Here is a 22,657-nt window from a genome sequence, read left to right on the forward strand (position 1 = left end):
GCAATATCCTTATAGACTTGAACATTGCAACTGGAAAAAAAGTTTCTTTATAGTCAACTCCTTATCTTTGAGTATATCCTTTTGCCATCAATCGCACTTTGAAGGTCAATACCTTCTCATCCGCCCCAAGTTTCCTCTTGTAAATCCATTTACACCCTATGGGAAGAGTTCCCTCAGATGGATCCACAAGATTCCACACTCGGTTCGAATGCATGGAATTCATCTCAGATTCCATTGCCTCAAGCCACTTGGATTAATCGGCATCAGATAACGCTTCCTTGAAGGTCAATGGATCACATCCATGGTTAGGCTCATCATTGCCTCTTCAAGAAGCAGACCATACCTCATAGTTGGTCTCGAGACTCTCTCGTATCTTCTAGGAGCTTGTATCTCTTCTCTTGTCTCTTAGGGTGTGGGTTCTTCAATTATGGGCGTCTCTCAAACGTCTTCGAGTTCTATCATCTCCCCATTTCTATCCAATAGAAATTCCTTTTCCAAAAAAGTTGCATTCCTAGAAACAAACACATTTGTTTCTTGGGGATGATAGAAATAGTATCCAGCTGAATTCCTTGAATATCCCACAAAGTAACATAAAATGGATCGACTATCCAATTTATCTCCCACAGTCTGCTTCGCATAAGCAGGGCATCCCCATATTCTAAGATAAGAATATTTGGGAGGCTTGCCCATCCATATCTCATATGGTATCTTATCAACTGCCTTTGAATGGACATTGTTCAACAACAGTGCCGCTGTCTCAAGTGCGTATCCCCAAAAGGATGGCGGCAACTCCGTAAACCCCATCATAGACCGAACCATGTCCATCAAAGTCCGATTACGACGCTCCGAAACACCATTCATGTGGGGACCCGGACGCTAATTCATTCCTTAATCGTCTTTAGGAATAATTCAACCAATTATAATAAACAGGGTCTAAATTTTTTTTTTTTTAAAATACAATGCGGAAACGTAATGTAATTCAATTCAAATTACATATTAAACACAAATATACAAATCTTGTATTATCTACAAGAATTCAACTAGATTCAACTATATCTAGTCCAGCCTCGTTCTCTTCTTGACCCTGATCCTATCCCACCTGTTGTCATGCACACATACAAACAAGACAACAGCCGGATAACTCCGGTGAGAATTATATTCTCATTATAAATCATGTATACATGCAATCATAAAAGCAATATAAAAGCATATAACAAATATGTCTAACATGTATTCAGATCAGAATATAAATCCACATCAAGAATAAATCCTATTCTAAACATATACCATCATCAGGAACATAATTCAATGTGTATCATATTCAGGAACATAATCAACATGAATAAATATAACTGTCAATTAGACTCATGACTCCATATTTTAGACTAGACTCAATCCTAGTCTAGGGATCCCGGTTTCCAGAAGTTAACATTCCCATATCGACCAACAGTAATAGAAAAGACTCCAGTTCTATCCACGTCGATAGGGTATCGATCACCAGTAATAGAAAAAATACCAATTCTATCCACATCGATATAATATCGATCACCAGTAATAGAAGAAGCTCGTATTCTATCCACATCGGTATAGTATCGATCACCAGTAATAGAAAGAACTCCGATTCTATCCACATCGATATAATATCGATTACCAGTAATAGAAGAAGTTATGATTCTATCCACATCGATACGGTACCGATCACCAGTAACAGAAGAAGCTCCGATTCTATCCACATCGATATACTATTGATCATCAGTAATAGAAAAAGTTATAATTCTATCCACATCGATAGCCAAACATCCGGTGACAGACTTTGGCACAATCACCAATACACTATCTTGTGACATCGTGCAATGTGCCCGTGGCGATCCCACCACTATCAGGCACATCTGTCACAAGATTACTCGTCTAATACCTGCTGTCTATAAATCAAGAGAACAAGTATATCAATCAAATCAATACAATAAGGTAAAGTATGTGATTTAGGGAAACTCGAGCAAAACCTCAATCGAGTTGTGCAATTCCAACTCAACATTAATTTATACATTTATCTTCTCGGTCCGACGAAGACGAAGTATTGAAGTCAACTCTGTCCATACCCAATCTGATAATGACAATCGAATAGATACAATATCAGTATATAACACAGTTCAAAACCTGTTCTGATTAATACTCAAATCAAAACATAATCTGATCAATGCCAACTGACATATGATACCACGATACCATCTCAATCAAAACCGAATCTGATCAATATCAATCAACTGATGTTTCGACGACATAACAATACAATCTCGATAATCCTGTCAATTCCAACACCACAGATATAATACCAGAACTCATAATCAATATCGGTGCAACTCATAATTTCAATAACAAAACAAATCTGATATCGAATCTCAATTAATCAATTCCAAAAATCATAACAATTACATAACCAGTCTGTTCTTTAATCTTACTTCGATTCTATGATGTCTAACATGTCAAGAACATCATATTTGACGTGTATTCAATTCCAACAACATCATAATTTCAGAACATGTCAAAACGTAACAAAACTTACGTCACGTTGTAGCCTACGTCAATAGGAACACAGTACTGAAGTCGGATTTAAATCAGACGGAGGGATCTCGTAAAAATCGAAATTCTACGATTTGGAACCCTTTTCCCCTTTCCTCGAGTTTCTCCCTCGATTTCCTTCAAGATTTACGTTTGTATGTATATATATATATATATCAAATCGCATGCCAATGAAACGTGGCTGATTTTTAATCTGCATGTCTCGCGCATATGCGCGACCCCAACCGGCGCATATGCGCAAGACCTACTGGTCTCGATGCGCTGCTTCACAACTGCTGGCGCATATGCGCGCCTCAACTTCGCGCATATGCGCCAAAGGTTCTGTCTCAAAACTTTGGCTACAGGACTACTCGCGCATATGCGCGCACTGACATCGCGCATATGCGCGAGACACCATTTCTCGGCGCGTGTGTCTCGACATCTCTCGCGCATATGCGCGCCTCACCTCGGCGCATATGCGCGAGGTTCTCTGGACAAGGCATACTACAGCTCGCGCATATGCGCGCAATCACTCCGCGCATATGCGCGGGATCTTCTGCCCAACTCGCGCACAGCTCGTGCATTACGTCGCGCATGTGTGCGAGTGGCACCTCCCTCGCACCTAATTCGTGTCTTTTCTCGTCTGTCCCGGTCTGATCTGTTCAGTCTTTATCACCTCAATTAATCAAGAAATCATCCCAGATTACTCTTTGATTACGGTAAATATACCCAAATCATTTTCGATTACGGTAATCAAATTTTCGGGCCTTACAATTCAACTGTTGTGTAGAAGGCGGAGTCCACTGCGAGAGAATCCGATTCTCCCTAAGATACTCTTGGGACTCGGCACTCAAGTATTCACCACCTCTGTAAGGCTTGAGATTTATTAGTCTTCATTGATGTGATATTCGGAAGACATGAGTATGCATGACATGTAATGAGAGGCACTGAATGAGATTATGAAGGGTTGCATAAAGTCTAGACTGCACCCGCGCTACGAACAAGACCGCACCCGCGGTTGATGGACAGAGAGTTGGAGATTATTTACCGAAGTGACAGCGCACCCGCGGTGAAGAAGTACTGCACGCGCGGTGTATGGACAGTAGGGTATGAAAGTTGCTACTGGAGATTGAGCGCACCCGCGGTTCTACTACAGTAGAGGCAGCGCACGCGCGGTGCAAGACAGAGCGCACCCGCGGTCGTTGTTTCTGAAATTTTGGATGATGATCAGTACGCCTAGCGCACCCGTGGTGTGAGAAATACCGCACCCGCGGTGAAACGTGCAGTAAGCACATTCAGCCATGTGCCTTACATGCAAGGTGATCTATATATATATATATGTATATGAAATCTTCATTTTTCCTTAAGCAAGAAACAAGAATTCCCTCAGAAATCTTACAAGTTTGATGTGGTGCTAGATTTGAGATTTTATACCAACCAGTTATCAGAATTTAAATCCGAGCACAGTTCTACGATCCTCTTGGCGACAGCTACAACTGGACGTAAGTTTTGTTTCGTTTAGACATGATTTGAAATTATGTTAGTATCAGAATCGAATATGAATCAGATATGATGTTTCTGATACAGTAGACATCGTATAACTGAAGTCTGATTAAAGAATAGATTGTTTATGAAATTGTTATGAATTTCAGAGTTGATTTAGGTGAGATTCTATATCAGAGTTGTGTTATTATTCAAATTTTGAGTTGTACTGGTACTGGTTATGAATTCTGGTATTATATATGTGATGTTGAGATAGACGAGGTTATCGTGACTGTATTGCTATGTTGTCGAAACATCAGTAAATTGATATTGATCAGATTCAGTAATGATTTCGATTGTATCGTGATATTATTGATATGAATTAGATTGTACCTTGTTCAGATATGGATCAGATTACATACCGATTTGAGTATTGATCAGAACAGGTCTTGAATTGAGTTATATACTGATATGGTATTTATATGATTGTCATTATAAGATTTGGATATGGACAGATTGGAATACAAGACTTCATCTTCATCAGACCGAGAATAGAAAGGTATAAATCGATGTCAATTGGGAGATCGACTTGAGTTAGATTTAACTCGAGTTTCCCTAAACCACATACTTGTATGGTATTGTTTTTATACCTTTGTGTTTTAATGAGTATGTTTATTCTATTAAATTAGAAGTAGAAAGCAGAGAGCTATTAAGTAAGAGTCACTGACAGAGGGGTTAGATTTTGACAGACTTGTCACTGACCCATTGCACATTGTCAGAATAGGCTTAGTCATGGTAGATACGCCAAGGCACTGGACGTTTGTTGTATCGATGTGCTTAAGATATAGATATTGTTCTTATTGTAGATTATTCGATACAGCTAGAGCAAAGTCCAGAAATAAGAACGTACCGCCACTGCGACTGGTAGTAGTAGGTGGGAGACTTGTTACGTTCTTATTCACCGGGATCCCTAGACTAGATTAGAATGAGAGATGAGTCGAGTCTTAGATATCGAGACTAGAACTGGATTTACAGATGTGTATTGATTTATGTTTCGTAGAGTACGATTCATGTTTTATTTACAGACTGGTATTGATACATGTTGTTTGATTATGCTACATGTGATAAGATGTAATTCATGCTTTTATGTTATTTAAGTTAACTGCATGTATACATTATTTATACTGGGATTTATTCTCACCGGAGTATCAGACTATTGTCTTGTTTGTATGTGTGCATGAAAGCAGGTGGGAGAAGATCGGGGTCAAGAAGATGATGAGAGATCGAGATTAGAGTGGTGATTCCGGACTTGGATGTAGACTTTGTTTAATATTTTAAATTTAATAGTTAAACCTTCGATTAGTTAGAACTAGAAGCATGTTGTACAAGATTTGTATTATTATACTGGTTTGTATAATAAGTTGATTCCATTACCTTCCGCATTTTAAAGAAAAATTTTTAGACCCTGTTTATCTTAATTGATATTTAAATCCCAAAGATAATTTAGTAGATGATTAGCGTCCGGGTCCCCACAACAGGTGGTATCAGAGCGATAGATCCTTTAGATTGAGATAGAAGAGAATGAGCGGGGTAGACTGAGTTTTCTTTCCTTGCATGTGATTGCTAGCATGAGATTTCTTTTAATGTTGATTTACATTGTGTATGCTAGCATGAGATTATGTTTTACTGCTTTGAAATACATGGTTACCTGATTATCTGATTTGAGTTGGTAGTATGTATTATTGAGTATGAATCAGATCTGATTCATGATCAGCAGTAAGATGATCAGAGAAAGAATGGGACAGATTTGTAGTATTCGAGTACTAATGTTTTGATAAGCAGATATACCGCCACGGAGAATTCCAGAAAGGGGTAGTACTTCGACTGAACAGATAGATATATCAGAAACTCAGATGGAAATACAGTTGAAAGAATTTCAGTTATTTTAGTCGCCGATTCTGAGTGGTGTCGAGATGTCTGAAGATTGTGAGAACTTGTTTGATGACATAGAAATACTGTTTGATTTACTTAATTATTCAGATGAGCAGAGAATTAAACTGATATTCCACCAGTTACGAGAGACTGCCAGAAGTTGGTGGATTACAAGTAAAAGAATGCTAGAACAAAGAGGTACAGTGATTTAGTGGGAAATATTCAGAACTGAATTTTATCGAAGATTTTTCTCAGTTTCGTACCGGGAGGACAAGAAAGCAGAATTTGTGAATTTGAGACAAGGCCAACTGAATATTGAAGAATATGTTGCGAAATTCTCTACTCTACTGCGTTTCGCTCCTAATGTAATTGGGATTGATGAAGCTGTAGCGGATCAGTTCATCAGAGGATTGAACTCGGAGATAGTTGCATTGATGAATATGCAGCGACCTTATCATTTTGCTGATGCCTTGAGTAAAGCAAAGAGAGCGGAGGCGAGTCTGATTAGACAAATAAACAGGGTGTGTGCGATGCAACCCCAGACACAGCAATCCCCTCTCCGATTTGATCGCGGTAGTACGAGTGGAAAGCAAGATTTGCTGAAAGCTCGAAATAAGCCATTCAACAAGTTAGGGAGCGGACTGAGTGGTTCGTCTAGCTCCAGTGGTTCAAGCCTGAGTTATACTGGAGTATATTGCAGAACTTGCGGAGGGAGACATCCCACAGAGCAATGCCAGGGAGTGACTGGTAGTTGCCATATTTGTAGACAGCCGGGACACTTTGCTAGAGTTTGTCCTCAGAGAAGTTCCCGAAGATTTTAGGGAGCAGAAGACCGAGGAACAGACACCAGACACACCTGATGATAGAGTGGCAGGTATTGTTTTTTTTTATGATTATATTGCATAGGTATTGATATATACTAATGCATTCCCTACGATTATCTTTGACTGAGTTGCATTGAGATATGTTGTATCTGTTGAGGCTGATTGTACTGTAGTATTGATTCCCTTACTTGTTGGGAAAGAAAGATTGATATCAGAGATTTCTGTGAAATATTGTATACTACAGTAAGATGAGAATGAGGTCGAGTTAAATTATGATGTACTTGTGTTTTTTGATCTGATTGCATTATTGACATTAATATGCTGAACAAGTACAAAACTATTATAGATGCCTTTTAGGAGAATATAAGATTCAGACCAGATATGGCTGATAAGTAGAGATTTCACGGTAAGGATTCTAGATTCAGAATTCCTTGGATATCTGTATTGTCTATGAATCGATTATTACAGAAAGGAGCAGATAGCATCCTTATGTATTCAGTAGACATACTGAAATCGAGCCTAGCATTGGCAGATTTGCCAGTGATGTACGAGTTGGCTGATAATTGCCAGATAAGATTTCAGATTTGCTTTATATCAGAAAGATAAGATTCAAGAATTGTTTTGTATTAGGAAGATAGATTTCAGAATTGAATTGATACCAGGTACTGGTTGTGTTTTAGAATTTAGTACATAATGATATTGAATGTGCAGAATGTCACTGAATGAAGTGAAAGAATTGAAAGATCAGTAGAAGAGTACCGACCAGGAGTTACATCTGATTTAATGTTTCTCTTTGGCATGTTTCAGTATGTTCAGAGATATTATGATGATTTCATGCTCGTTGTATCTATGATGTTGTGATATACTTACAGCATCTGATTGACTGAATCGAATATCTGAAGAGTGTATTGAATACTCTGAGAACTGTGATTATTGTATACAGAAATTATTCGGATATGAATCCTGCTTAAAAACAGATTGTAGTCAGAATAAGCGATATCTGAAGTCAATATACCGATTGATTTTTACACAGTTGAGCTTGTGATCAGTGACTGAGAACGATATCGATATCACAAATATCAGAGAATTTATTGTGTCAGAGTGGGCAGATTATATTATCCGATGTTTGATACAGATTATTCAAACCGAATAAGAACTGAATTCAAGAATTACGGCAGTTCATAGATTTAACTAGAATGTTAAGAACTTAAATTCGATAATCAGAGCAGAACATCGATCAGAATGGCAGATATGTGATTTTGTTACTGTATGAGACTGATTATCGTGTGATATCAAATATTTCAGAATTGCACGACATAATTTGATATTGATAGTCAGAACAGAATACCAGGTAGGTATTTTTTCTTTAATTTATATTATTAACTAATTGTTTATACCAAATAGTTCAAATTGGAAATGACAGATAGGGTTAGAAGCGCACAGAAATGGATTCAGTAGTCGTTCATGTAACAGAAAGTAGATGATAATTCGAAAAGATAGTTTTGATATAGACAGATTAAATCAGTTATGGCAGAATTTATGCTGAAATGTTGGCAGAATTGTACTGAAATGTCTGAACCGCCAATAAATGAAGATAGAAAGACAGAGATCAGAAGATTTATTACAGAATTTTTATATTCTTGACTAGACATGAGGAGTATATTTCGATGAATTTCGTAATAAGATCACTGCAATACTTTCCATATTGTGATGTAATATGATTGTGATTGACAGATTGTTCAATCTATATCTAGTAGTTTGTACCAGATAACGTACAAACATGACCAAATGACACAGATCGATGTCAGAAAAATGGTCAGAATAACTAGAATGCCGAAGTAGAGTATATCAGATTGTGATTTTGATTGAGTTTGTAATTGTGGCAGAACAAACCATGAACCAATTCAAATATTACCCACAGATTGACAGATAGCCAGAGTGTACTATCCAGACATTAGAAGATAATTATGGAGTTGTAGTGCTGGATGCTAGCACTAGTTAATATGACATATTGTCATCCTATGAATTATAGTATGATAATAGCCATCAGAAGAGTAATGAGATAGTTGCAGATAAGATATTGTACAGTGAGTACCACAGATTTCTTTCATATAGAGATGATATCATTGAGGTATATGAACTTTAATCTAAATTGATCAGAGATATGACAAAGAAAATGTAGCTAATTCAGAAGAGAATGAAGATAGCTCAGACCAGACAGACTTAATACGCCAACGTCGGATGATGACGATTGGTATTTGGGGCCGAAGATTTAATATATCCTTGACTGGGATAAACAGATCTGATATCAGCGAATGATATTGATTTGGTATGAGCTGTTGATTGGTATATACAGATGTTGTATAGCCAGTATTGTGAGATTGATTCGGTCAGAGTTATTTCGAAGGGTATTATGATATTATGCTCTTGAATTATTATTCCAATTTAGAATCACAGATCCGTACAAGAAAGATATTTTCATAATGAAGACTATTCTATTATTGAAAATACAGTAAGTTGAAAGGGCCTCAAAGAGATTATCTGAAAGACAAAATTTTTCATGAGATTAAGATTTCAAAATGGATTCATTGAGATGAGTTTTTGATTTAAACTCTATTATACATATCTTTTGATATAGTGCTTGTCATATATTAATTTATAGATTGTTTGTGATTTCGAGGACGAAATCCTTTCTTAGAGGGAGAGAAATGTAAGGCTTGAGATTTATTAGTCTTCATTGATGTGATATTCGGAAGACATGAGTATGCATGACATGTAATGAGAGGCACTGAATGAGATTATGAAGGCTTGCATAAAGTCTAGACCGCACCCGCGCTACGAACAAGACCGCACCCGCGGTTGATGGACAGAGAGTTGGAGATTATTTACAGAAGTGACACCGCACCCGCGGTGAAGAAGTACTGCACCCGCGGTGTATTGACAGTAGGGTATGAAAGTTGCTACTGGAGATTGAGCGCACCCGCGGTGCTAGACAGACCGCACCCGCGGTTCTACTACAGTAGAGGCAGCGCACCCGCGGTGCAAGACAGAGCGCACCCGCGGTCGCTGTTTCTGAAATTTTGGATGATGATCAGTACACCTAGCGCACCCGCGGTGTGAGAAATACCGCACCCGCGGTGAAACGTGCAGTAAGCACATTCAGCCATGTGCCTTACATGCAAGGTGATCTATATATATATATACGAAATTTTCATTCTTCCTTAAGCAAGAAACGAGAATTCCCTCAGAAATCTTCCAAGTTTGATGTGGTGCTAGATTTGAGATTTTATACCAACCAGTTATAAGAATTTAAATCCGAGCACAGTTCTACGATCCTCTTGGCGACAGCTACAACTGGACGTAAGTTTTGTTACGTTTAGACATGATTTGAAATTATGTTAGTATCAGAATCGAATATGAATCAGATATGATGTTTCTGAAACAGTAGACATCGTATAACTGAAGTTAAATTAAAGAATAGATTGTTTATGAAATTGTTATGAATTTCAGAGTTGATTTAGTTGAGATTCTATATCAGAGTTGTGTTATTATTCAAATTATGAGTTGTACTGGTACTGGTTATGAATTCTGGTATTATATCTGTGATGTTGAGACAGACGGGGTTATCGTGACTGTACTGCTATGCCGTCGAAACATCAGTAAATTGATATTGATCAGATTCAGTAATGATTTCGATTGTATCGTTATATTATTGATATGAATTAAATTGTACCTTGTTCAGATATGGATCAGATTACATACCGATTTGAGTATTGATCAGAACAGATCTTGAATTGAGTTATATACTGATATGGTATTTATATGATTGTCATTATCAGATTTGGATATGGACAGATTGGAATACAAGACTTCATCTTCATCAGACCGAGAAGAGAAAGGTATAAATCGATGTCAATTGGGAGATCGACTTGAGTTAGATTTAACTCGAGTTTCCCTAAACCACATACTTCTATGGTATTGTTTTTATACCTTTGTGTTTTAATGAGTATGTTTATTCTATTAAATTAGAAGTAGAAAGCAGAGAGCTATTAAGTAAGAGTCACTGACAGAGGGGTTAGATTTTGACAGACTTGTCACTGACCCATTGCACATTGTCAGAATAGGCTTAGTCTTGGTAGATACGCCAAGGCACTGGACGTTTGGTGTATCGATGTGCTTAAGATACAGATATTGTTCTTATTGTAGATTATTCGATACAGATAGACCAAAGTCCAGAAATAAGAACGTACCGCCACTGCGATTGGTAGTAGTAGGTGGGAGACTTGTTATGTTCTTATTCACTGGGATCCCTAAACTAGATTAGAATGAGAGATGAGTCGAGTCTTAGATATCGAGACTAGAACTGGATTTACAGATGTGTATTGATTTATGTTTCGTAGAGTACGATTCATGTTTTATTTACAGACTGGTATTGATACATGTTGTTTGATTATGCTACATGTGATAAGATGTAATTCATGCTTTTATGTTAATTCAGTTAACTGCATGTATATATTTTTTATACTGGGATTTATTCTCACCGGAGTATCCGGCTGTTATCTTGTTTGTATGTGTGCATGAAAACAGGTGGGACAAGATCGGGGTCAAGAAGATGATGAGAGATCGAGATTAGAGTGGTGATTCCGGACTTGGATGTAGACTTGGTTTAATACTTGAAATTTAGTAGTTAAAGTTTCGATTAGTTTGAACTAGAAGCATGTTGTACAAGATTTGTATTATTATACTGGTTTGTATAATAGATTGATTCCATTACCTTCCGCATTTTAAAGAAAACTTTTTAGACCCTGTTTATCTTAATTGATAATTAAATCCCAAAGATGATTAGCGTCTGGGTCCCCACAACCTCGATCCGATCGAAGTGACTTGATGCTCCGTCCCAAATGTTTCTCTACTTCACTTCTAAATTCTTTGAACCTTTCAAAGGCTTCAAACTTGTATTTCATCAAATACACATGCCCATACCTCGAAAAGTCATTGGTAAAGGTGATGAAGTAAGCATGTCCATGCTTAGTGGTGATGCTAAGTGGACCGCACGCATCGGTATTGATCAAATCCAATAAACTTTTGGCTCGCTCCACATGGCCCTTAAAGGGAATTTTGGTCATGTAAGGCCTTAGATTTATTAGTCTTCATTGATGCGATATTCAAAGGTATGAGAATGCATGACATGTAATGAGAAGAAATAAATGAGATGGGGGAAGGAGAGACATGAAAAATTAGAATTTTGAATGAAGGGCAGACCGGACCCGCACCATGAAAGATACCGCACCCGCGATGCATGGACAGAAAATTGGTCATTTTTACAGTAGGGTCACCGCACCCGCGGTCCAAGAAAGAGTGCACCCGCGGTTGATGGACAGAGAGTTGGAAATTATTTACAGAAATGACACCGCACCCGCAGTTCAAACATAACCGCACCAGCGTTGATGTCACCGCACCCGCGGTCTTATATGTAGCGCACCTGCGGTCGTCGATTTTGGAAAATGAATGGAATGCCGAAGCTTGAGCGCACCTGCGGTCTAGAGGGAGCGCACCCGCTGTGCTGCATGCGAGAAAGCCACCTTTGTTTCTCAAGTTGACACATGGCATGGTGTATATATAGAAATGTGCTGATTCATTTCTCTCCACTTCCATCAGCTGAGAAACGAGGGAGAGTGGGGAGAAGCTTCAATTCCTTATGCTTCAAGGTTATGATTTTGACAGAATTACACATCCAAACTTCATCCCAAGTATAGATTCTTGCTCCTTGCATCATAGGCTACAAGAGGATGTAAGTATGGTTCAATTATAGCATGTTTCGAAATCTACATGTTGAAGAAATTGTGATGTTAATTGAGATATGTGTTCTTGAGTAGCTAGGAACCGAAATACCGTGAACAGATTTATTATCGGATATTGTATGCGATTTATATGACATTCTAGAATGTATTGGGTGGAACTTATGCAGATTTTTAGAATTTGAAATGGTTATGATATTGATTATTACGTGGAGACATGTTTCTTGTAATTGTTATTGTTATGAAATTGACAGGTATCGAGAAATTACGTCGTTATGCCGTCAAATGGTACCGAGGTCAAGTATTGAATTGGATATGTGTTGATTCAGATTAGAGATAGATAGAATACGTATCTACGTTTCCATTTCAGATTTGATATTGACAGAGTCGTCATCGAGACTTCGACATCGACAGACATTGTGCGACGAAAGGTATAATTCATGTTTTGTTTGGGGAAGACACAACTCAAATGAGATTCAATTTGAGTTTCCCAACCAAATCACATACTAGAATTGTTGTCTATCTTTTGATATGAACTTGATTTGTCTATAGAATTATATTCAAATCTCTTGATATGATGATGCCTTGTTTATAGATTTATATTCAAGCCTTTGAGATAGGAGAGTCATTGGCAGACTTGCCAAACTAGAAGTTCGGTGTATCGACGCTTCGGATCAGATTCAATCCGATTGTAGACATTCGATAAAGACAGGGCCGAAGTCTAGGAATAAGACGTACAATTAACCTGATTGGGAGGGTAGGTGACAGACAGTGACGTCTTATTCACACCGGGATCCCTAGAGTAGAGTCGAGTCGAGTCAAGACATGATTTGATTTGAATTGCATGCTCATATAGATTGGTTTCTTAGACTATGGAACCCATTGTTATTGCTTTCATGCATGATTTATGATTATGTATTAGCATGCATACATGTTTTATACTGGGACTTGTTCTCACCGGAGTTTCCGGCTGTTGTTATGTCTGTATGTGTGCATAACAACAGGTGGGGCAGGATCTGGGTCAAGACAGAGATGAGCTCGAGATAGCGTGGTGACTTCGGGCGCAGAAGATTACTAGTTGTTTCTTACTAGACTTGTACTACTTGTGGTTGTAGTTTGTATTAAACACTGGTTTATATGAATGTATTAGAACAAGACATGTAATTATGTTTATTGAAATAAAATGAAGAACTATCTTGTGCGGTTTATATACATTTGAATTAATGTTAAAAAGCAAAATTTTGACCCACATTTTTGAATAAAGATCCGATTAATCCCGAAAATAATTGAGTTAGAGCCCGGGTCCCCACAACAGGTGGTATCAGAGCAGTAGTTTCTGTAGAGTGAGATAGAATGGAATGAGCGGGGTAGATCGAGTCTTCTTCCTTGCTTTTGATGTGCTAGCATGATTTATTGCTTTCCCTATTACATGTTGTATTGTTATCTGAATTGATTTACAGCATGTACTTGTAAAGACTGAATCAGAACCGATTCTGGATCATAGGTATATGATCAGAGGAGGTCTGAGACAGATTGTATAGATTGTATACTAATCTGTTTGATAATCAGATATGCCGCCTAGAAGAATACCACAACCAGCTGCAGGTCAAGTGCTAGAACAAGGTAGTACGTCATGTACTCAGATGGATGTTACTGCGACACCAATTGAGACTTTGTTGAAGAGGTTTCAATAATTCCATCCACCTACCTTGAAGGGCACAGAAAATGCAGTGGATTGTGAGAGCTGGTTAGACGATATAGAGATGTTGTTTGAATCTCTGGCTTATATAGACGAACGGAGAGTGAAGTTGATTGGGCATCAATTACACGAAGTGGCAAAAAGTTGGTGTCTTACAACGAAATGAGCCTTGGAGCATAGAGGTATGGATTTTACTTGGAAAGTATTTAATGATGAATTTTATCAACGTTTCTTTCCAGTGTCGTATCGAAAAGACAAAAGGGCCGAATTTGCCAATTTGAGACAGGGGCAGTGGAACATAGAAGAGTATGTTGCCAAGTTTTCTTCTTTGCTCCGATTTGCGCCGCACGTTGCAGGAAATGACGAAGCGGTCGCCGATCAATTCATCAATGGTTTGAATCCGGACATTTTTACTTTGGTGAACACGGGACGACCCAACACTTTTTCTGATGCACTGAATAGAGCGAAAGGAGCAGAAGCTGGCTTGATTAGGCAGCCAGGAGCTTCCTATAGCATTCAAAGTCAGAGACATCCATAGCCCGCCGCACAGTTTCCACCACCTCCTCCTCGATTTAATAGTGGAAGCAGTAGTAGTGGCAAGAAAGAATCTTTGAAAGCTAGAGGCAAACAGTTCAAGAGATCAGGGAGCAGTTCGTCGAGCTCTAGTGGGTCACGACAGAGAGGTCCCGGCCTGAGTACAGAGTATACTGGTGTTTATTGCAGTTCTTGTCGTGGCAGGCATGCCACTGAGCAGTGTCAGGGAGTCATGGGCCGATGCAATATTTGTAGACAGCAGGGACACTTTGCCAGAGTCTGTCCACAGAGAGGTGCACAGCAAGCTCAGAGTATTGGGGCATCTGGTTCAGTATCTCAGCCGAGCGGCAAGCATCATTTGTTCATTCCTTCCAGCCGCCACGTGCATCGTCCCAGTCCCGAGCCAGAGGTAGCCAGACAGTGAGCCAACCTCCCAGACAGCAGGCTCGAGTGTTCGCACTGACAGAGGAGCAGGCCCAAGATGCACCAAACGATGTGATTGCAGGTAACTGTTTTCTTTGTGGTTATCCTGCCTATGTATTGATAGATACAGGTGCATCACATACATTCATATCAGAACGTTTTGCATTGATACATGCATTGCCTGTCGAGCCATTGTCTGTTGTAGTGTCTATTTCTTCTCTGTTGGGAAGTGGTTTGATATCTGTGACATCAGTTATACATTGTATACTACAGTTTGAGGGACATGAGATTGATTTAGACTGTGTTGTACTTGGCTTATCTGATTTTGATTGTATTGTCGGGATTGACATGTTAACCAAGTACAGAGCCACCGTAGACTGTTTTCACAAGATTGTCAGATTTAGACCTGAAATGACAGAAGAATGGAAATTCTACGGTAAGGGTTCCAGATCTCGGATTCCCTTAGTGTCTGCTTTGACTATGAGTAGATTGCTGCAGAAAGGAGTAGAGAAGTTCCTTATTTATTCTGTAGACCTACATAAATCGAGCCCAGCATTGGCAGATTTGCCAGTAGTACGGGAGTTTGCAGATGTATTTCCAGATGAGATCCTAGGGTTACCCCCAGCCTGAGAGATAGATTTCAGCATAGATCTTGTGCCAGGTACTGTTCCTATATCTCGAGCTCCGTATAGGATGGCGCCAATAGAGTTGAAAGAATTGAAAGCACAATTAGAAGATGTTCTAACCAAGGGATACATTAGACCGAGTGTGTCTCCTTGGGGCGCTCCAGTACTTTTTGTACGAAAAAAAGACGGTTCGATGAGATTGTGTATCGACTATCGGCAACTGAATAAGGCAACGATAAAGAACAAGTATCCTTTGCCTCGTATCGACGACCTATTTGATCAGTTGCAGGGATCTTCTATCTATTCCAAGATTGATTTGCGATCGGGATATCACCAACTCAGAGTTCGAGATGTTGATATACCGAAGACAGCATTCCGAACCAGGTATGGACATTATGAGTTTGTTGTCATGCCTTTTGGTTTAACGAATGCTCCAGCGGTGTTTATGGGGTTGATGAATCGTGTCTTTCAGAGGTATTTAGATGAGTTTGTGATTGTTTTTATCGATGATGTTTTGGTGTATTCCAAGAGTATGACTGAGCATGCCGATCATTTGAGAATTGTGTTGCAAATGTTGAGAAATGAAAGACTATTTGCTAAACTATCGAAGTGTGAGTTTTGGATGAGACAGGTTGTCTTCTTGGGTCATATCATATCTGGAGACGGTATTTCTGTAGATCCGAGTAAAGTTGAAGCTGTGATCAGTTGGCCGAGACCGACTTCTGTGCCAGAGATACGCAGTTTCATGGGTCTGGCAGGGTACTATCGACGATTCATTAAAGATTTCTCCAGCATTACGAAGCCGATTACCCAGTTGACACAGAAGAATGTACCATTTGTGTGGTCTGAGGATTGTGAGTCTTACTTCATAGAGTTGAAGAAGAGGCTGACCAGTGCACCTGTCCTGATGATTCCTTCAGGTACTGGTGATTTCGTTGTGTATTGTGATGCATCTCACAGAGGGCTAGGATGTGTTCTTATGCAGCGAGGTCATGTGATTCCTTATGCCTCTAGACAGCTGAAGCCACACGAGATTCGATACCCCATTCATGATCTTGAATTGGCGGCTATTGTTTTTGCATTGAAGATTTGGCGTCACTATCTTTATGGCAAGAAATTTGAGATCTACTCTGACCATAAAATCCTGAAGTATCTGTTTTCTCAGTCAGAGTTGAACATGAGGCAGTGTAGATTGCTTGATCGACTAAAAGATTTTGATTGCGAGATCAAGTACTATCCAGGGAAGTCAAATGCAGCAGCAGATGCCTTGAATCGAAAGGTTTGTGCCCTATCCTTATCGACGATAGGTGTTTCGAATTTAGTTGAAGATTGTTGTTTGTCTGGTTTAAGATTTGACACAGATAGTAGACCATTAAGACTTGCCACGATTCAAGTTGAGCCAGATTTGATTATGAAAATTAAAGAAGCTCAAAGAACAGATGAGAATATACAGCACTCAATTCAGATGGTCAGATCAAGACATCAGTCTGATATCGGGTACATGATTTTGTCCTGTATGTGAATAACAATATTGTAGTGCCAGATGTTTCAGAGTTGAAACAACAAATATTGTCAGCAGCGCACTGTAGTCGGTTCAGCATTCATCCTTGTGGCAGGAAGATGTATAACGATCTAAAGACACAGTTCTGTTGGAAACAGATGAAGTCAGACATTGCCGAATTTGTGTCTAAGTGTTTAAATTGCCAACAGGTGAAGGCTGAGAGAAAGAAGCCCGGAGGTTTACTTCAGAGTTTGTCTATTCCAGAATGGAAATGGGATCACATTTCCATGGATTTCGTGACGAAGTTACCTCGATCATCCCGAGGCTGTGACGCGATTTGGGTCATTATTGACAGATTAACCAAATCAGCGTGTTTTATTCTTTTACAGAATGACATACCGACACGATCAGATGGCTGAGATATATGTCAGAGAGGTAGTCAGATTGCATGGTGTGCCGAAGTCCATCGTATCAGACCGTGATCCACGATTCACTTCTCACTTTTGGCACAGTCTGCAGCAGGCTTTAGGTACGACATTGCATCTGAGCACTGCTTATCATCCCCAGACAGACGGACAGTCAGAGCGGACTATCCAGACTTTAGAGGACATGTTGAGAGCTGTAGTACTAGACTTTGGCACTCGTTGGCAAGATTCCCTACCGTTGTGTATATTCTCGTACAACAACAGCTATCAAACGAGCATAGAGATGGCACCGTTTGAAGCATTATATGGCAAGAAGTGCAGATCTCCTCTATACTGGGATGATATATCTGAGGTACCAGAACTTGGGCCTGATATGATTCGTGAAATGACTGAGAAGGTAAAGATAATTCAGAAGATGATGAAGACAGCACAGGATAGGCAAGCCAAGTATGCCAATATCAGACGTAGACCGCTAGTATTTGAACAAGGAGACAGAGTGTTTTTGAAGATTTCTCCTTTCAGAGGCGTTGTCAGATTTGGCAAACGCGGGAAGTTGTCTCATAGATACATCGGTCCTTATGAGATACTTGAAAAGATTGGCGATCGAGCCTATCGACTTGTTCTTCCTCCTTCTCTATCTAGAATACATGACGTATTTCATGTATCAATGCTGCGTAGATATATGCCTGATGCTTCTCATGTCAGTCAGCCTTACGAAGCTGAGCTTGATCAGACTTTGAGTTATACTGAGCAACCGATACAGATTCTTGATTGAAAAGAAAAACAGCTCAGAACGAAGACTATTCCACTAGTGAAAGTTCAGTGGAGTCGTCATGGCACTGAAGAAGCGACTTGGGAGACAGAAGCAGATATGAGACAGAGATATCCCGAGTTGTTTACATGATGTGAGTATTTATTCAGCTTTTGATTATATTATTTTTCATTTATGATATGATTGATGGCCTGCTATTTCGAGGACGAAATCATTTCTTAGAGGGAGGGAAATTTAAGGCCTGAGATTTATTAGTCTTCATTGATGCGATATTCAAAGATATGAGAATGTATGACATGTAATGAGAAGCAATAAATGAGATGGGGGAAGGAGAGACATGAAAAATTAGAATTTTGAATGAAGGGCAGACCGCACCCGCACCATGAAAGATACCGCACCCGCGGTGCATGGACAGAAAATTTGTCATTTTTACAGTAGGGTCACCGCACCCGCGGTCCAAGAAAGAGTGCACCCGCGGTTGATGGACAGAGAGTTGGAAATTATTTACAGAAATGACACCGCACCCGCAGTTCAAACGTAACCGCACCCGCGTTGATGTCACCGCACCCGCGGTCTTATATGTAGCGCACCCGCGGTCGTCGATTTTGGAAAATGAATGGACTGCCGAAGCTTGAGCGCACCTGCAGTCTAGAGGGAGCGCACCCGCGGTGCTGCATGCGAGAAAGCCACCTTTGTTTCTCAAGTTCACACATGGCATGGTATATATATAGAAATGTGCTGATTCATTTCTCTCCACTTCCATCAGCTGAGAAACGAGGGAGAGTGGGGAGAAGCTTCAATTCCTTATGCTTTAAGGTTATGATTTTGAAAGAATTACACATCCAAACTTCATCCCAAGTATAGATTCTTGCTCCTTGCATCATAGGCTACAAGAGGATGTAAGTATGGTTCAATTATAGCATGTTTCGAAATCTACATGTTGAAGAAATTGTGATGTTAATTGAGATGTGTTCTTGAGTAGCTAGGAACCGAAATACCGTGAATAGATTTATTATCGGATATTGTATGCGATTTATAGGACATTCTAGAATGTATTGTGTGGAACTTATGCAGATTTTCAGAATTTGAAATGGTTATGATATTGATTATGACGTGGAGACATGATTCTTGTAATTGTTATTGTTATGAAATTGACCGGTATCGAGAAATTACGTCGTTATGCCGTCAAATGGTACCGAGGTCAAGTATTGAATTGGATATGTGTTGATTGAGATTAGAGATTGATAGCATACGTATCAACATTTCCATTTCTGATTTGATATTGACAGAGTCTTCATCGAGACTTCGACATCGACAGACATTGTGCGACGAAAGGTATAATTCATGTTTTGTTTGGGGAAGACACAACTCAAATGAGATTCAATTTGAGTTTCCCAACCAAATCACATACTAGAATTGTTGTCTATCTTTTGATATGAACTTGATTTGTCTATAGAATTATATTCAAATCTCTTGATATGATGATGCCTTGTTTATAGATTTATATTCAACCCTTTGAGATAGGAGAGTCATTGGCAGACTTGCCAAACTAGACGTTCGGTGTATCGACGCTTCGGATCAGATTCAATCCGATTGTAGACATTCGATACAGACAGGGCCGAAGTCTAGGAATAAGACGTACAGTTACCCCGATTGGGAGGGTAGGTGAAAGATAGTGACGTCTTATTCACACCGGGATCCCTAGAGTAGAGTCGAGTCAAGTCAAGACATGATTTGATTTGAATTGCATGCTCATATAGATTGGTTTCATAGACTATGGAACCCATTGTTATTGCTTTCATGCATGATTTATGATTATGTATTAGCATGCATACATGTTTTATACTGGGATTTGTTCTCACCGGAGTTTCCGGCTGTTGTTATGTCTGTATGTGTGCATAACAACAGGTGGGGCAGGATCTGGGTCAAGGCAGAGATGAGCTCGAGATAGCGTGGTGACTTCGGGCGCAGAAGATTACTAGTTGTTTCTTACTAGACTTGTACTACTTGTGGTTGTAGTTTGTATTAAACACTGGTTTATATGAATGTATTAGAACAAGACATGTAATTATGTTTATTGAAATAAAATGAAGAACTATCTTGTGCGGTTTATATACATTTGAATTAATGTTAAAAAGCAAAATTTTGACCCACATTTTTGAATAAAGATCCGATTAATCCCGAAAAGAATTGAGTTAGAGCCCGGGTCCCCACAGGTCATCTTTCCTTTTAGACAGGATTCACAAGTCGTGAGAGCATTAATATCAGACATATCAAACATGCCCACTCCCACTGGCTTGTTCATCCTTCTTAGGGAAATATGTCCTAATCGAGCATGCCATAATAGTGCCGTATTAAGAGTATCTTGCTTTCGCTTGTTTGTTGTTGCTATTGCTTGGATATTGTTTAGTGGAATATCTTTTAATTTTAAGTTATAGAGATCGTTTTCAGGTTCTCCAGTACCAATCAAACATTCATTCTTGTAATGTTGCAAACACCTATGCTAAATAAACATGAATATCCATCTTTATCAAGCATAGAAAAGGAAACAATATTTTTCACCAAATCTGGTATAAACAAAACATCTCTTAAAATCAACTTAAAATCATTGCTCAAAAGCAAGTAAAAATCTCCTACGGCCTTGGCAGCAACTCTTGCTCCATTGCCTTTCCACAAGAAGGTCTCACTTTCCCTAAGCCTCCTACTTCTTCTCATCACCTGTAAATCAATACATAGATGTGAGCCACAGCCGGTATCCAATACCCAAGAAGTAGAGTTAATTGAAATTTTCGCTTCAATATAGAACATACCATTTTCAGAACCCTTCTGGGCAAGATATTTTCTGCAGTTACACCTCCAATGTCCACAGTTCTTGCAGTGATGACATATGTTAACAGTCTTGTAGGCTTTAACTGGTGTAGCTACCACAGCGGGACTCAGATCTTTCCTCTTCAAGGGCACGTTATTCTTGGGACGTTGGAAAGAACGCTTCTTTTTCTTCCCATGTGGACCAGTCTTCGCACCAGATGAAGAACCCACATAAAGAACCGGCTTCTCTTTCTTGATGGTGGACTCAAAGGTAACAAGCATGTTCACCAACTCCTCAAGCGTAGGCTCTAGATTCTTCATGTTGAAATTCACCACAAAAAGATTAAATGAGCTAGGCAGCGACAAGAGCAACACGTCAATGGTCAACTCCAAAGGCAACGTAAGATCAATGCCAACAAGCTTTTCCACGAGCCCAATCAACTTTAGACCATGCTCATGGACCGAAGCCCCATCTCGCATGCGCAAAGTGATTAGATCCTTGATGGTAGCATGCCTAAGAGGTCGAGTCTGCTAACCAAAGAGCTCCTTGAGATGTAAATGAATGTCAGCAGCACTCTTTGCATCCTCAAAACGCCTCTGAAGCTCATCATTCATAGAAGCCTGCATATAACACTTAGCTCCCAAGTCATGGTCACACCAATCCTTGTAAGTCTGCAATTCCTCAGGATTACAGTTAGTCGCAGCCTCAATAGGGGGCGACTCAGTATGTGTATACGCTATCCTTTCCGAATTCAAGACTATTTTCATATTTCTTAGCCAATTGAGGTAATTAGGTCCGGTTAATACATGTTTGTCGAGTATTTCAGATAGCGGATTGCGAATCGAGGACACTGTCAAAAATTGTAGTAAAAAGAAAAACAGATAAATGTTAATGATTATTTTAAAATATTTAGTAAGATATAAAGTATGGACTTTTACTTCATAAATTTTCGCTCCCACTGTTTTGATATTTTTCACTACCCTCTAGTGAAAACGGGAAACTCCTTTCCTCAGTAGGTACGTAAGGTCCAATTAGCAAATCATGATCCAGAATAATATTAGCGAATCACAATTCCTAAAAGGTAGTTTTCAATTGCATCACCATGCAACCTCTATGTAAACTTTTGTCTCACGTTTGATTATGACCCAATAATATGACGTCGTTCATCTTTACGTGTCAAGCCTTACCCATCGATGTTGAACCTTAATGGACGGTCGCCATGAGTTCCTTCAATAATATGAGCCAAAATCATGGGAGTTCCACGTAGTTCACA

Source organism: Primulina tabacum, chromosome 2, assembly GCF_025594145.1.
Source record: "Primulina tabacum isolate GXHZ01 chromosome 2, ASM2559414v2, whole genome shotgun sequence".
NCBI classification, from domain to species: domain Eukaryota; kingdom Viridiplantae; phylum Streptophyta; class Magnoliopsida; order Lamiales; family Gesneriaceae; genus Primulina; species Primulina tabacum.